Source organism: Bos indicus, chromosome 12 (assembly GCF_029378745.1).
Source record: "Bos indicus isolate NIAB-ARS_2022 breed Sahiwal x Tharparkar chromosome 12, NIAB-ARS_B.indTharparkar_mat_pri_1.0, whole genome shotgun sequence".
Classification (NCBI taxonomy): domain Eukaryota; kingdom Metazoa; phylum Chordata; class Mammalia; order Artiodactyla; family Bovidae; genus Bos; species Bos indicus.
In genome coordinates this window covers 22,235,461-22,251,269 of record NC_091771.1, presented here as the reverse complement: position 1 = coordinate 22,251,269, position 15,809 = coordinate 22,235,461, and the positions used below count along the sequence as shown (strand labels likewise).

Genomic DNA, 15,809 nt, shown 5'->3' with positions numbered 1-15,809 from the left:
ACCAGGAAGGCCAAAGTTAACCATGCTAAATGGCAAAGGCAATGAGCTCAAAGGCCTGTTGGGGGCAGCAGAGAGTCAGAGGTTGGTGAGCACTGTTGGCCACCAAACTCCAGGCCAACAAAAAGCCTTACCGGGAGAGACATTATTGATCATTGAGAATCAATGGGACTCTGCGCAAAGAGGTCAACAGAGGTTAGGGTAGACCTGGAGATGGGTCTTTGCATTTGGGTCCAGACATTTGCGTTTAGTTGAGGGTGGCAAGAGGCATATAACCAGAGAACAAACTGCCTAGCAATGAGTTCAAAGACCATGGGTTGCTGATGGCCTTAGAGCTCCAGTGGAGCTCCTTGGGGCATGAACATGCTCAGCTCTAACGAACAGGCTTAGCTTGTATTCCCTTGTGACAAGAATATGGACCTGGGTGGGCACAGTCTATGAGGTTACTTGATTGGCCCCAGAAAGCATATAAGTTTGTTGTTCAGTTGCTAAGTCATGTCTGACTCTTTGTGACTCCATGAATTGTAACACAGCAGGCTTCCCTGTCCTTCACTATCTCCCAGAGTTTGCTCAAACTCATGTCCATTGAATGAGTGATGCCATCCAACCATCTCATCCTTTGTCGTCTGCTTCTCCTCCTGCCCTCAGTCTTTCCCAGCATCAGGGTCTTTTCCAGTGAGTGGGCTCTTCGCATCAGGTGGCCAAAGTATTGGAGCTTCAGTTTCAGCATCAGTCCTTCCAATGAATATTTGGTTGATTTCCTTTAGGAGTGACTAGTCTTGAGTGTTCTCCAGCACCACAGTTTGAAAGCTTCAATTTTTCAGCGCTCAACCTTCTTTATGGTCCATCCCTTACATCCATACATGACTACTGGAAAAACCATAACTTTGACTATATGGACCTCTGTGGCAAAATGGTATCTCTGCTTTTTAATATCCTGTCTAGGTTTGTCGTGGCTTTCCTTCCAAGGAGTAAGAGTCTTTTAATTTTGTGGCTGTGGTCACTGTCCACCATAAATTTGGAGCCCAACAAAATAAAATCTGTCATAAGTTTGAGACTCCTGATTTTAAACGGACCATATTGAGGACCCTGGTAGGCTGCAGTCCATGGGGTTGCTGAGAGTCAGACACGACTGAGCAACTTCACTTTTACTTTTCACTTTCATGCATTGGAGAAGGAAATGGCAAGCCACTCCAGTGTTCTTGCCTGGAGAATCCCAGGGACGGGGGAGCCTGGTGGGCTGCCGTCTATGGGGTCGCACAGAGTCGGACACGCCTGAAGCGACCTAGCAGCAGCAGCAGTATCCCAAGAGATAGCTTTGAACTTAACAAGACCTGTTATTGAAATTTTAAAAGTCATAGAACGTGAGTGGAGTTCAAAGCCTACACAATAGAATGGGTCAACTACAGAGAATATTTGACACACACATACAGAAAGAATAAAGACAATGTCCACATTCGCATTCACATCTTAACTTAGAGGAGTTCCCACCACTGGTCTGATCCTCTAGTGGACATAAGGACACATATGGCATGGTCACTGCCCTCCAGTGGGCTGTGCACTAGTGTAATTGGGGAAATGGAGTCTGTACGTAAGAAGGTTTGTAATGCTGCCTTGGCATCTGTTAAATGCCAGGTTAGTGGCTAAACAATAAGGGCTAGAGGTGTTCTGAGGTTCATTGTGGTCTGAGATGGTTTAGGCTGACTTCACAAAGAAGTAGAACATTAACTGGATCTTGGATAAAGGTTAGGCTTAGGTGGTTAGAACAATAGCAAGGAGGGTATTCCAAGAATGGGAAACTGCATGAGCTAAAGAGAGGCAGCAGGAAGGTGTGGGCAACGTTAGGGACCATGGGCAGATCAGGCTGGATGAAACTGTAAATTCATGTGCAAAGAGGAGCATGCATCCAGGGATTTTGAATAATCTCACTTTCAGATTTGTAAGGCCATATATGATTTTATATGGGAAAATATGATTTTCACATCAGGGTTTGTCACTAAACCTGATAAACCCCTGGAAGCCAGGAAAGTAAGTCTGCTGCTGCTGCTAAGTCGCTTCAGTCGTGTCTGACTCTGTGCAACCCCATAGATGGCAGCCCACCAGGCTCCCCCGTCCCTGGGATTCTCCAGGCAAGAACACTGGAGTGGGTTGCCATTTCCTTCCCCAATGCATGAAAGTGAAAAGTGAAAGTGAAGTCACTCAGTCGTGTCCGACTCCTAGCGACCCCATGGACTGCAGCCTACCAGGCTCCTCCGTCCATGGGATTTTCCAGGCAAGAGTACTGGAGTGGGGTGCCATTGCCTTCTCCGAAGTAAGTCCTATAAATCTGTAAATAATGCCATCATTGTGTCTACCATTTGGAACATGGTAGACTCAATGAACCATACAATTTGTTCTCTGTTCTTTGAGCATTGTGTTCCTAATAAATATTTTGTTATCAAAAAACATATTACAGCCTTAGGCCAAGTTTTCAGATGTGCAATTCTGAAGCTATATTTTTTTTCCTTTTGGAATTTTAAATATATGTATAAGAGTGCAACCTAAAAAATTAAAAACGATTGTCTAAATTCATCTATCTATCTTGAGTGAGGCATTTCTTTTCCCCTTATCATGTAAGGGCAGGTTTCTTATACTTTCTTATCATTCATAGAGGTGCAATTACATTACACAGCTTCTCCAAGCAGTTAGTCTATGGGGCAGACTTGAGCATTTTTTTGTCCTTAAAGATATATGAATCCTAGATGATTTTAAAGACGGTTGTTTATAACTAATAACATGAAATGTCACTCATTCTTCTCAATTAATTGATCTTATCATATGCAATTCTTGATATAAAATCTCTGCTATAACATAGAGAACAGGGTTGTGGTTGCCAAGGAGGAGAGGTGTGGGGGAAAGATGGATTGGAAGTTTGGAATTAGCAGATGCAAAAGACTACATATAGAATAAATAAACAACAAAGTCCTGGGAACTATACTCAATATCCTGTGGTAAACCATAATGGCTGCTGCTGCTGCTAAGTCGCTTCAGTCGTGTCCGACTCTGTGCAACCCCATAGACGGCAGCCCACCAGGCTCCCCCGTCCCTGGGATTCTCCAGGCAAGAGCACTGGAGTGGGTTGCCATTGCCTTCTCCGAACCATAATGGCAAAGAGCATGAAAAAGACTGTATATATATGGGGCTTTCCTGGTGGCTCCGTGGTAAAGAATGTACCTGCCAGTGCAGGAGACTTGGGTTCTATCCCTAGCCTGGGAAGATCCCACAAGCCACACAGCAACCAAGCCTGTGCACCACGACTACTGAGCGTGTGCTCTAGAGCCTGGGATCCACAACTACTAAGCCCGCACACTTTAGAGCCCGTGCTCTGCAACAAGAGAAGCCACTGCAACGAGAAGCCGGCTGACTGCAGCTGGAGAGTAGCCCCCACTTGCTGCAACTAGAGAAAAGCCCGTGCAACAACGAAGACCCAGCACAGCCAAAAACAATTAAATTGTTAAAAATTTTATAAAAGAATCTGTGTGTGTGTATAACTGAATCACTTTGCTTTACAGTAGAAATTAGCACAACATTGTAAATCAACTATACTTCAATAAAATAAATTTTTTTAAAAAGCTCTGCTGTGGAAGAAATACCCATGTTTGTGACTGAATACATGAATGAATGAAGACGTGCAGAATTGTTGATGCACACATTTAAGATACTTCTCAAAGTGCAGGCAGTGAACCTGCTATATCAAAATCAGCCAGAATGCTGGTCTAAAAATGCAGAGTTCTCTAAGGTAAGGCTCAGAAACATGCATTTTAATAAGTTCCAGGGTGTTTCTCACATATCTGAATGCCCGAATCTTTGCTGTGGAGTAGGAGAGGGCAGACTTTGAGAGACATGGACGCTAAGCTAAGCGGTATCCCAGGACAGATCATTTTGGATGAAAATAACACAAGCAAAGGAGCAGAAGCCCCAGAGAGCACGATCTCCATCATGGAGGTAAGTTAAGGGTCACGTAAGGTGGGGCAGTGACAATGAAGGAAACGCCTGATGTTGAACACCTCCCTGCAAAGGGGTTTGAAACTAACGACAGACACTAGGGAGCCACTGAAGGCTTTGCTTAGGTGAGCTCATTGACTAGATCTGGGCTTTAGAAAGTAAACTTTCTAACAAAGCACAGCATGAACTGGCAGAGGTAGATTCTTGAGACAAGTATACTTGTATTCATTGGAGTGTTACAGCCATAGACCAGGTGAAAGATGATGAAGACCCAAATCAAGGTGCTGATCTGAAGAGACCAATGGGGCCACAGAGGAGATAAGACCTATAAGACTAGAGGAGGAGCTGAAAAATGTCCCTGCCCCAGTGACAACAAGGACCATAGAATGCCATAAATTAAATCTTCCATGAGGAGGAAGAATCTGTATGAAGCAGGCTGACACGTGAATGCATGTGTGCTTAGGCATGTCTGACTCTTTCATGACTCCATAGACTGGAGCCCACCAGGCTTCTCTGTCCGTGGGATTCTCCAGGCAAGAACACTGCAGTGGGTTGCCATTTCCTCCTCCAGAGGATCTCCTCAACCCAGGGATCAAACCTGGGTCTCCCGCTTGGGCAGGCAGATTCTTTACCACTGAGCTACCTGGGAAGCCAAAGCAGGTTGACACATTTGCTTCTAATTCATCCATTACCTTGTGGGTAGAACATCTCATTGAACTCACCGACTTGGCCATAGCCCTCTGCTGCATGCGCTGAGCTCTCCTGTGGGCCAGTGTTACTCAACCTCCTCAAATACTAACTCATTACCTCCTAATCCAACCAACATTTCTCAGATCCGTACTTTGTGGAAGTCACGGTCATTTCAGGGAAGGGTGGTTAAATGATGAATTAAAATGTAGCTCCTGCCTTTCTGAGGCAACACAAGCTAAGAGTCATTGATGTATTCATATTTCCCATGAGCCGGACCTTGTGTGGAATAGTTGATATCCCAGGTGAATAAGTGACAGTGCCAGTAAACCCACATACAGAGACAGATTACATGTTGATGAGGCACTAAGTCTAAAACTGATTCTTCTAGTTCACAAGTTCAAATGTTCATTCAATCAGACAATTTTATTTTTCCCATTTATTATTTTTAGAGGGGGAAAATTTATAATTTTAAACATAAAATGTCACCCTTATCTATTTTATGTGTAGAGATTACACAAAACTATTTTATTTGGGGAAAAAAAAAAAGCAATTCTGCAGTTCAGAAGCGAAACATAGCCTGACAGTTTAATAACCACTAGACTAAAACCTGGAGCGTCCCTGTCACCCTGGACAACAATCAAGGGCTGATAGGTTACTGGCTGCCGTGTAAGAGCTACCACACAATTTCCATACAATTCTACGACCCAACCCCAGCTTTGAACAGCTTGGTCTAGACCCAGTAGGAGTGTCCACAGGATGCAAACATAGGTGTTTTAAATTCAGTTTGTAAAACTTAATCACCCAATTTTCTTCTTCTTTTTTTTTTTTCCCTCTCCAAGACACCAGCCAAGTATTTGGACTGATTTTTTTCCAGAAAACTTACTGGTTCACATCACTTAGACAAGAACTCTATGTCCAGAGAACTTGGAGTTTCAAAGCCATGTGATGATGCAATGAGACATTTGACCAAATTCCATCCTGGAGCTAATGATTCCACCCAAACGGAGAAGAGTGGCTGCTTCTGGTTTGAACTAGTTCTTGAGGCAGCAGAGCCTGGTACCAACATCCCTGGACCAGAGATGTGGATATTAGGATTTTTGTCCTTGCTGTATTACTGATGGGGCTTCCTGGCTCACTGTAAATGGAGCTCGGTGGTAAAGAATCTTCCTGCCAATGCAGGAGACTCAGATTTTGATTTCTGGGTCAGGAAGATTCCCTTAGAGGAAGAAATGGCAGCCTACTCCAGTATTCTTACCTGGGAAATCTCATGGACAGAGGAGCCTGGGGGGCTACAGTCCATTGTGTCGCAGAATTGGATATGACTAAGCGTGCGTGCACCAATGCACCAGCTGCTAATGAGCTGGGCTAACTCTCACAGGTTTCCTCATCTATCAGTGAACTACTTGAGCTGGTTGATCTCAGAGACTCCACTCGGCTTTTGAAATTTGTCAATCCCAGGGAACGCCTCTTAAAGAACTGTTCTCCAACTTGGCCATTCCGGGTAAACATGATCTGGTCCTGCTGAAATTTCCTGTTCTTGGTCATTACAATTAATTAGCAGAAATCTATGGCATAAAAAAATTAATCATAGTGCAATAAGGATGATAACATTTAGCCAGATGGTGAGGAGATGAACTAAGAAGGGAAACTTCTTTTTCATTTCCAAAGCCCCGTTTCAAGAGTTTGCAGGCTCCTTGAATTTGGGAAGATTACCAACAAATCATTAGTCGTTTCTGCAAGCAGGGCCCAGAGTTAGTGGCGTGGCCTGACTTTGAAAGACTCGAAGCTAGTCTGAAGTTTCATTTGGAGCCTGATCAGAAATAGATTGTGGATGGTAAGGAGATCTACCTCTTTTTGGGTTTGAGGGCAAAGAGCCTTCTGACAAGTGGGTAGGAAGAAGGCGGCTTCTCAATCCAGAAGGTGCAAGTCAGGGCCAGAGGGTCTGTCCTGTATGCTGTCAAGCTAAGAAGAAGGATATTTTAGGCAGAAAGAGAAGAAAGAAGGAAGGAAGGAAAGAAAGAAAGAGGCATGGAGCAAGGGAAAGGAGGGAGGGAGGGAAAGCAGTGGGGAGGAGAAGAAAGGAAGGAAAGAAGGAAAGAAAAACTTGCTAAAAAGCCTCCTGCTGTTTGCGGTTCCCTCCCCCTGGCTAGGAAGAGGAGAGTTTTATTAAACTCTTCCCTTTGTGTCTGCATATCTTAGGGGGTGACTTTTCAACTCAGCAACTTTGGGTTAGAACGTACTTTGTAAGCAGATCTGGGTTTTTGAAATCCTGGTGGAGTCTGGTCTCTGTCCTTCCTGTGTTTATCCTTAAATCCCCATCATCCTTCCTTCTCTGGTTATTTGTAGTGGATTCAGGTCAGTGGCTCAGGATTGAAGTATTTTAAGACTTGACAGTAACTTCAGAGGCAAAAAGAGAACCTTCGAGATTCTCTGAAGTTGGCTCATAGCAAGAAAAACGCATTCTGTTCTCCAACTTAAGGATATTTGTGATTTTGGCTTACAAACCGGATTCATTTCTTCTAGCTTCTCATCCCTTAGTGTGCTGGCCCCTCGGGAACAGGAGAGAAGGCCTTAGATCATTAATAGAGACCTGACTCAAATGCACACTTTCACCAAGGGTTTGGCCCAGATGAAACTGTAGGAAAAGGCCGAATAAAGCACGTGAGTGTTTAACCGAACTCAAACAAATGATTAACTACAATGTGAGGGGAAAAACAATAACAGGAACCAACAATGGTACGAGCTCGGATGAATCATATGTCAACCCTTGCTGATTGACGTCAGACTGGCTGCAAACGGTGTTTGACAAGTTAAGGACAAGGTGACCTCCAGGGTCAGATGCTACTGCTGGTTAAGATAATTTTCCTTTTCCAAGGGACCTTCTCTAAAGGTGTACAAATGCAATGTAGAGGGCCTTTCAGCAAGTTACAACTGTTGCCCTAAAGAGATTGAGATTATCTGAATTTATCCTAAAGAAAAAACAAAACAGCGAACAATTTCAAGACTTCAAAACAAAAATTTAGATTTATTCTCTATTGGATCACCTTCACAAAACATTCTTTATTCGTTCTACTTTGCTTCTGTCACTATCTCTCTTCCCTGCTTTTTATTTTCTTATGACACTTATTACCAACTGACATGCCATCAATTTGTCTATTGCATGTCCCCTATTCCACTAGAATGTAAATTTTTTAAGAACAGGAAATGTTCTTCTTTTTGCCTGCACCAAACAGCTTGTGGGAATCTTAGTTCCCTCACCAGAGATGGAACCCAGGCCCTCTGCAGTGGAAGCATGGAGTTCTAACCACTGAACTGCCGGGGAAGCCCCCAAGAATAGCATCTTTTTATAGTCACTGTTGTATCCTCAAATATGGATCATGCCCAGCTCACAGACGTATCAATGAATGAGTGAATCTTATCAAATACCTATCTAAGGGCATTTGGTAAATGTTAGTTAAGGGTATTAGTAAATGAAGAGACAATTAAGTCTAAAAAGAAGGAAGGACGCAGATTAATTGATCACCTATAACAAGATTTCAATGAATGTTAGCAAACAAAAATTACCATTGCTTTTATTAGTACTTGAATTATCTGTCCATGATTTTAGATGACATATAACCAGGAGCTGATTGGTCTGGATAGGGGTCGCTGTGATGGCTGGGGTGACCAGCCCCCATGCCACGTGGTTTCTTAGACTCTAGTAGGCTAGCTAGAGGTTTTTTTCTCATGATAATAGTCTACAGCAGTGTTCCAAGAAGGCAAGCAGGAAGTACTGAAGGCCTCTCGAGGCATCGGCTTGGAATCAGCACGCCACCACTTGCTACTGCTACATTTGGGTGGTCAGAGCAAGTCACAAGGCCAGCCCATATTCCGAGGGTTAGAAAAGCAACTGTATTCCCTGATGGGAGAGGCTATAAAGTCACATTGCAAAGGAGACAGAAACAGAGAGGGATGCAGACTTCGCTGGGGGTCCAGTGGCTAAGACTCCTTACTTCCAAGGCAGGGGGCATAGGTTCAATCCCTGGTCGTGGAACTAAGATTTCACATGCTGTCCAACATGTGACTCTCTCCCTGCCCCATTCCACCCCCAAAAGAATTAGAGACGGTTTTGCAATCTGCCACAATGGCATATATATCATTTGATTGATTCCTCTCTACTCATTAAAAATGAAGTCTATGTAGCAAATACATAGAGTTAAAAAGATAAATGAAAAATTTGTGTATTCACTTTTTTATTGTTGTTTAGTCGGTAAGTCGTGTCTGACTATTTGCAACCCCATGGACTGTAGCCCACCAGGCTCCTCTGTGCATGGGATTCTCCAGGCAAGAATACTGGAGTAGGTTGCTATTTCCCTCTTCAGGCGATCTTCTCGATCTAGGGATTGAACCTGCATTTCCTGCATTGGCAGGCAGATTCTTTACCACGGAGCCACCTGGGAAATACACATACAAAAGGTCAGAGGACAAGATACAGATATGATGGTTGCCGGAGGATGGCAGAATTTGTATTTTTAACTAGTTTATAAAAATATTTGGACAGCTTTACTGGAGAATGCTAACCTCACACCATATCTGCACGCTGTGTAAGGCACACTTCATTCCTTCAATAGGATTTGGCTGAAGTACCCAATGAATGAACAAAAGAATTATGGAGAGAAAAAGCAAATGACCTATTTTTTTTCCTTTTTAGACAAAATGAATCAGCCCCCAAATTCCATGCCAGACAGTTCAGCTGACAGAAGGAACTGAATGTGACATAGTCTGCATGCTATTTCTAGGGAAATGGAGTTAGAATTTTTAGAGTACAGAGCAGAGAACCTTCGCCTGTTAAAGTATTTTGCACGGGAGTGAAACCCTTCATTGTGTGACTAAATCAATGGAGATTATCTTCTCAGTTGGAATTTCCTTTTGTCTGCACGTGTATTCCGCCAGCACCTGCTCCTACATTTACTTCAGTCAATGAGTTCTCAAGTGAAGGACTCGATTCAAGGTAATGCTGAATATTGGACAAAGGTTACTCTGTAGATATTGATTTCATGGCCTTTGACTCAATCTGAGGTCAGTCATTGACCCGCACATTGCGCTCAATGCCATGGGTTGACATGAGCCCCTGCTGGTGTGGTCCTCACTAGCTCGAATTTTGTGAAGCTTAGGTTCTAATACAAACCTGCTCTTGGGTCAGATTTTTTCAGGATTGTTTTCAACAGGACTCACCTGTGGTCTGACTGGCAAACACACCGTGGTGTGTCATGGGAAGTCACATGTGGGTTTACACTAAGGATGAGTCCTCACATGTGGCCAAAAGGCACAGCTCTTGTGGGACAGCAAAGGAAAACAGAATCATAGAAATTCAGAGCTGGAAGATGACTTAGCCTCTGAGGAAAATCATTCCCAGGGACAGTGCGCTTTTTTTTTTTTTTTTTTGGTAACTTTTTATTTTGTATTGGGTATAGCCGATTACAATGTTGTGAAAGTTTCAGGTGAATAGCAAAGGGACTCAGCCATATGCGTACATGTATCCCATGGAATTTTCCAGGCAAGAATACTGGAGTGGGTTGCCATTTCCTTCTCCAGGGGATTGTCCCCACCCTGGGGTCGAACCTGTGTATCCTGCATTGGCAGGAGGATTCTTTACCACTAGTCCCAGGATCAAACCTGTGTATCCTGTATTGGCAGGAGGATTCTTTACCACTAGTCCCAGCTGGGAAGGATTCTTCACCACTGAGCCACCAGGAAAGCCCTGTGAGTATTGAATCTTAAGGAACTGGAACTCTGAGAGGTTAGACTTCATGTATGAACCCACAAGAAGGGCACACACATGTGCTTAGGAGGTCTGGTGGGCAGCTTGAAGGAGTGAAGCCAGCCAGCGGGCAGGAGTGAGGTTACCTCCACAGGCTCCTTTGCAACAAGGGCCTCGGGGTGACTGGTCAACATGATGATCTTCTGCCAGTTTAAAGAAGTTCAAGAGGACAGAGTCTGGGTGTTGCCCTTTTCATGTCTTGGCCAGATTCTTCACCCACTGATGTAAGAACCAGGCCATCCTTCTGGGGGACGTTCTGGTGATAGTTTCTTCTTTGTTATTTTTTCAAAAGAAGCCAGAAATCTGAGTTTTACATGAAATCTTCCAATTTTTAAATGCTAGTAGTTAACTCCAGTGGTGGAAATTCTTTGGGGGGAGGGGGTGGAATCACATCATCCATGGGCTGAATGTGGCCCTCAGGTTGCTCTTTTAAGACCTCTTTTCATTTGAAGAAGGGTGAGACAGGGAAAGCAGAGCAGGCACCCCCTAAAATCATAAAGTGTATGAAACTTATTGGAATTGAGGAAGTGGAGAATTTTTGTTTTATGTTTCTCAAAAGGAGACATGAGGTTTAAAGGCTGTGTGACCTTTCCTTAGTGAATGGCCACCCACATGTGGCCACCCACGTGGGACCCTCTGTGCCACGAGCAGCGGGGTCAGGAGGTTGAAAGCCTAGCAGTCACTGCACTCTCCAGACTGCACTATCCATGCCCACCCTCCAACCATTTTCTGGGTGGGAAGCAGGAAAGGTCTTATAGAAACAGCCAGCAGCACAAGACCATGGAGTCTCAGTGCGCTAAGCAACCTTAACAGACATCTGGTCAACCCTGTCATTTTATACAAATAAACTGAGCCCAAAGAAGGAGGGACCCCAACTCTCAGCCTCACACAGCTGGTTCACAGCTGAACTGAGATGACAGCTCAGACCCCTACTCCCCGAACAGATTGTCTTGAAAATCTTTCCTCTCCCCCACCTCTCATCCTCACTCTGGAAAGAGTCGTCGTAAAGGATATCTCTGAAATGAAAAATCAAAGACCGCTTCCTTTCCGTAACTTGGTGAGACTTTTCATATCAAAAATTTCACCAGCCAGGAAAAACCATCTTTCTCAAATCCTGCACCCCTGATTAGGACTTAGAAAAGAGAGACAGCAAAGGCATTGTATGCTTTGCTTAGTTATGATGAAGAGCTTGCTAAGTGTACACGTGTGACAGTCTACCAGGCATTTTATCCACTCTACTGCCGTTCACCTTCATGATTATCTCCATTTTACAGTTGGGAGAACCGAGGCCTCAAGAAGCTAAGAAGTCTGCCCAAAGGCTCACAACTATTAAAGGACAGAGCTAGGATCTGGCAAAGAGCCCTAATGTAATAAGTATGGTCCTATGGCTGAACTTCACCCCTGACTCAACTCCCAGGAGATGTTAGCTTTCAAAGGCCCGGTTCCCAGAAAACCTTCCACCATCCTGGCATCTAGGAAGCTGCCTCCGTCTCTTATACAAAACACTACTGTGCCCACCTGATCCCACTTTTTTTTTCAGTCTCCAAAAACGTGATCGTCTCTCATGATGCCAATTATGCAGAAACAATGGACTTCTGCTCAATAGTTAACTATTCACCATGTATGAAAGAAAATCCTGGAATGTTTACTTCAAATATGAAAGTGCCGGCTCAAAGGAAAACTCTTTTAATAATTCTCTGGAGTAGGGGAAGAGTTCTAGAGGAAGCCTTCTTGCAACTTTAACCAAAATGTCGTGGATTGTGTATACGATAAGAGCAGAATGTCTTGATCCCAGGAGAATACACAGAAACAGAGGAGGTAATTGGATTAATCATTTTGACACCTGAAAGGATGACAAGAAACTTTTAACCTACCAATAATCAGCGGAGGGAGCTGTCATTGTAGATGGCTCAGCCAAACTATGGGGTATCATCACATTAGCTAACTGCCTGGCCAATTAGAGACGTGTAATTCTTTCATATACTTAGCTTGAAAGTGAAGATGATTCAAAACAGTTTCCTTGTCTCTGACACGTATCCAAATTTTTAATAACAGCTAAGCCCTTTACTAAGTAATTGAATAAAATAATGCATTCAAGCCCCAGAAAACCTTCTCAGACCTCTTTTAATCTCTATGTTTTATTAATGGAAAAATGGATTGCGATTCACATTTCTAGACTGGGCACATGTCACGTGATAGGTTTTTTTTTTTCTTTGTAAAATTTAAGCATTCCAAACTTATTGGAGGAGTTAAACGATTTTGATCATTTTGAAACTAGCTGTCAGATTTAATCTATGCTAAAAAGACAGAGGGCAAATGTATTCTGAAGCTTGTTATATAATTTACAGATTATTCTTGCAATTTATATTCCATCAAATAGGGTATATTAGGCTCTCAGAAAGCACGTAATGATCAATTAATTTCAGCAGAGCCATCATGGTGGCACTTATGGGACAGACATGATTAGACCCTTTTCAAGAAGAGTCCCAAGGTCAAGTCATCAAATATGACTGATTACGTTTTCTAATGGTTTCTCCATGGCCATTAAGAAGCACTCAGCTATTCAGCTTCTCTTCTGATCGTGACATTCAAAATTTGCTCGGATGGCTCCTGACAAGCAAAAATGTATTCTCTAATCTTTAACCACATAAACAATAGCTAACCACTTGTAATTGAGTTTAAATTGATTTCAGGTGGCTTCAGAGAAAAGCAATTTCTACAACAGATTAACCTCTTAATTAAAGTATATTAAGAATACTGTCAGGTGGTGAAATTCTGCTACAGCAGAAAATTATACCTCATTGACATTCATTTATGAAAGAATTGTTGCTCCATTCCCAGGTAACAGGTTACTTATTGATGGTTCTTGCTTCACTGGGTCAACGCAAGTCTGCCTTAGTCTGTAGACTCTTGGTCTGCTGTGAGGCACAGGTGTGGGGAGGGAGGGGGGTGATGTCAAGCAGACTTTGTTTACAGCATGATGCTATCCTTTCATTGTTTGTGATGTGATGCTCTCCTCGTACTTACATCAGCAGAAAGTCACTTTCCTTAAGAAAGTGGATCCTGGGAAAACCACAGACTCTCTCGAGAGATCTGAGGAAGGGGAAAATCCGATGTCAGCCTCCACAGGCAGGATAACCAAACTGCACACTGCCGGGTGTTCTTTAATGCATTTGAGCAGACATCCCTGTCCTCCAGGCTTGTGTTGTCCAAGAGTGGTCTTCAGATCAGCATCACCTGGAAACTGTTAGCAATGTAGAGTCTTAGCCCACACCCCCACCCCACCACCCCAGACCTACTAAATTCAGTCAGTTCAGTCGCTCAGCTGTGTTCAACTCTTTGCAACCCCATGGACTGCAGCACACCAGGCTTCCCTGTCCATCACCAATTCCCGGAGCTTGTTCAAACTCATGTCCATTGAGTCAGTGATGCCATCCAACCATCTCATCCTCTGTCATCCCCTTTTTCTCCTGCCTTCAGTCTTTCTCAGCACCAGGGTCTTTTCCAGTGAGTCAGTTCTTTGCATCAGGTGGCCAAAGGATTGGAGATTCAGCTTCAGCATCAGTCCTTCCAATGAACATTTAGGACTGATTTCCTTTAGGATTGACTGGTTTGATCTCCTTATAGTCCAAGGGACTCTCAAGAGTCTTCTCCAACCCCACAGTTCAAAACATAAGTTCTTTGGTGCTCAGCTTTCTTTATGGTCCAACTCTCATATCCATACATGACTACTGGAAAAACCATAGCTTTTTCATTTCATAGCCTCAGTAGACCTACTGAATTAGAGTCACTGTTTTAACAAGATTCCCCAGATAATTCATTTGTGCTATTAAAGTTTAGAGAGTACCATTAGCCCTCCATATCTGCAGGTTCTGTACTCATGAATTCTATCAACTGCAGATGGCAAATATTTGGAAAAGGAAATTCCAGAAAGTTCCAAAACACACACACAAAATTTCCATGTTCCAGCAGCTTTTTACATAGCATTTACATTGTATTATGTATCATAAGCAATCTAGAGATGATTTAAAGTATACGGGGGTGGGGGGAACGTGCATATGTTATTTGCACAAGGGGCTTGAGCCACAGGGAATATAGCCATTATCCTATAATAACTTTAAATTGAGTATAATCTTTAAAGACATTGAAGCACTATGTGGTGCACCTGAAACTAATATTGTAGATCAACTATAATTTAAGAACTAAAAAGCAGAAAAAAAAAAAAAAACAGAAAAAGAAAAAAATAAGGAACTTTTGCATCCATGGATTTTGGTATCCCCAGCCGTCCTGGGAGGAATCCCCCAAGGATACTAGGGGAGGAATGTAGTGTTCTCAGTGAGTGTTATGATGGATCCCATCATCTTAGCTGTATTCATGCATCAGAAATACCTGGTCAGGCTTCCCTGGTGGTACAGTGGCTAAGAATCTGCCTTGCAATGTGGGAGATACAGGTTCAATCCCTGGTTGGGGGAAGATCTCATATGCCACGGGGCAACTAAACCCACGTGCTGCAGCTACTGAAGCCCACAAGCCCTAGAGCCTGTGCTCAGCAACAAGAGAAGCCCCTGCAATGAGAAGCCCCCACACCAAAATTAGAGAGTAGCCCTGACTCTGCAAGTAGAGAAAACCCGAGTGCAGCAATGGAGACCCAGTGCAACCCAAAAATTTAATTAACTAATTAAAAAAATAAAACTTGGTCAGAAATGTCCCTGCTGGTCCAGTGCTTAGGAATCCACCTTGCAATGCAAAGGATGTGGGTTTGATCCCTGGTCGGAGAACTAAGATTCCACAAGCTGAGGGGGAACCAAGCCTATGCACCGCAACGAAGATCCTGCATGCTGCAACCAAGACCAAATGCAGTCACATCAAAAAATATTTTTTAAAAAAGAAAAACTGGTCAGTTCTATGAAAAGAGTAACAGAACTGGCATTGAGCATGACGGAAACCAGACAATCTCCTCTGGACACTTTATTTTCCTCTCCCTCCTTTCAAGAGCTTCCTGGCTTCCTGGAATTCCTAACCTGGACATGAACAGCCCAGGTGAGTTCGTACCCACTGACTTGGTTCCAGCCCAGGACACGGGACGTTCACAGTTTCTGACTTGGACAGAATCCAGCTTTAACCCTGCACTGTCTCCCTGGGCTGGGGATAATCTGACCCAGTCTCTTCTCTTGGCATTGAACCTTTAGCTCACGTTCCTGCATTGGGCCCAGACTCTGTCATCTTCAGCCTGGGGATTTTTGGTTGCTCTCTGAACTTGCCTTTTTGATCTTGCCCACCTGGTCTCAAGATATGTACACTTACCTGTCTAAACTTGGGCTGGGGCATTGACTTCTAA

At 43.5% G+C, this 15,809-nt stretch overlaps 1 long non-coding RNA gene across 1 annotated transcript in view; it reads left to right on the top strand.

Moving 5' to 3' along the window:
- Nucleotides 1–3,376, top strand: part of LOC139186191 (uncharacterized) — a 55,947-nt gene extending 52,571 nt beyond the window's left edge. The window contains exon 4 of the long non-coding RNA XR_011569727.1: nt 3,245–3,376. This is a non-coding gene — a long non-coding RNA (uncharacterized lncRNA). The remainder of the gene's footprint in view (nt 1–3,244) is intronic.
- The last annotated feature ends 12,433 nt before the right edge of the window (nt 3,377–15,809 follow it).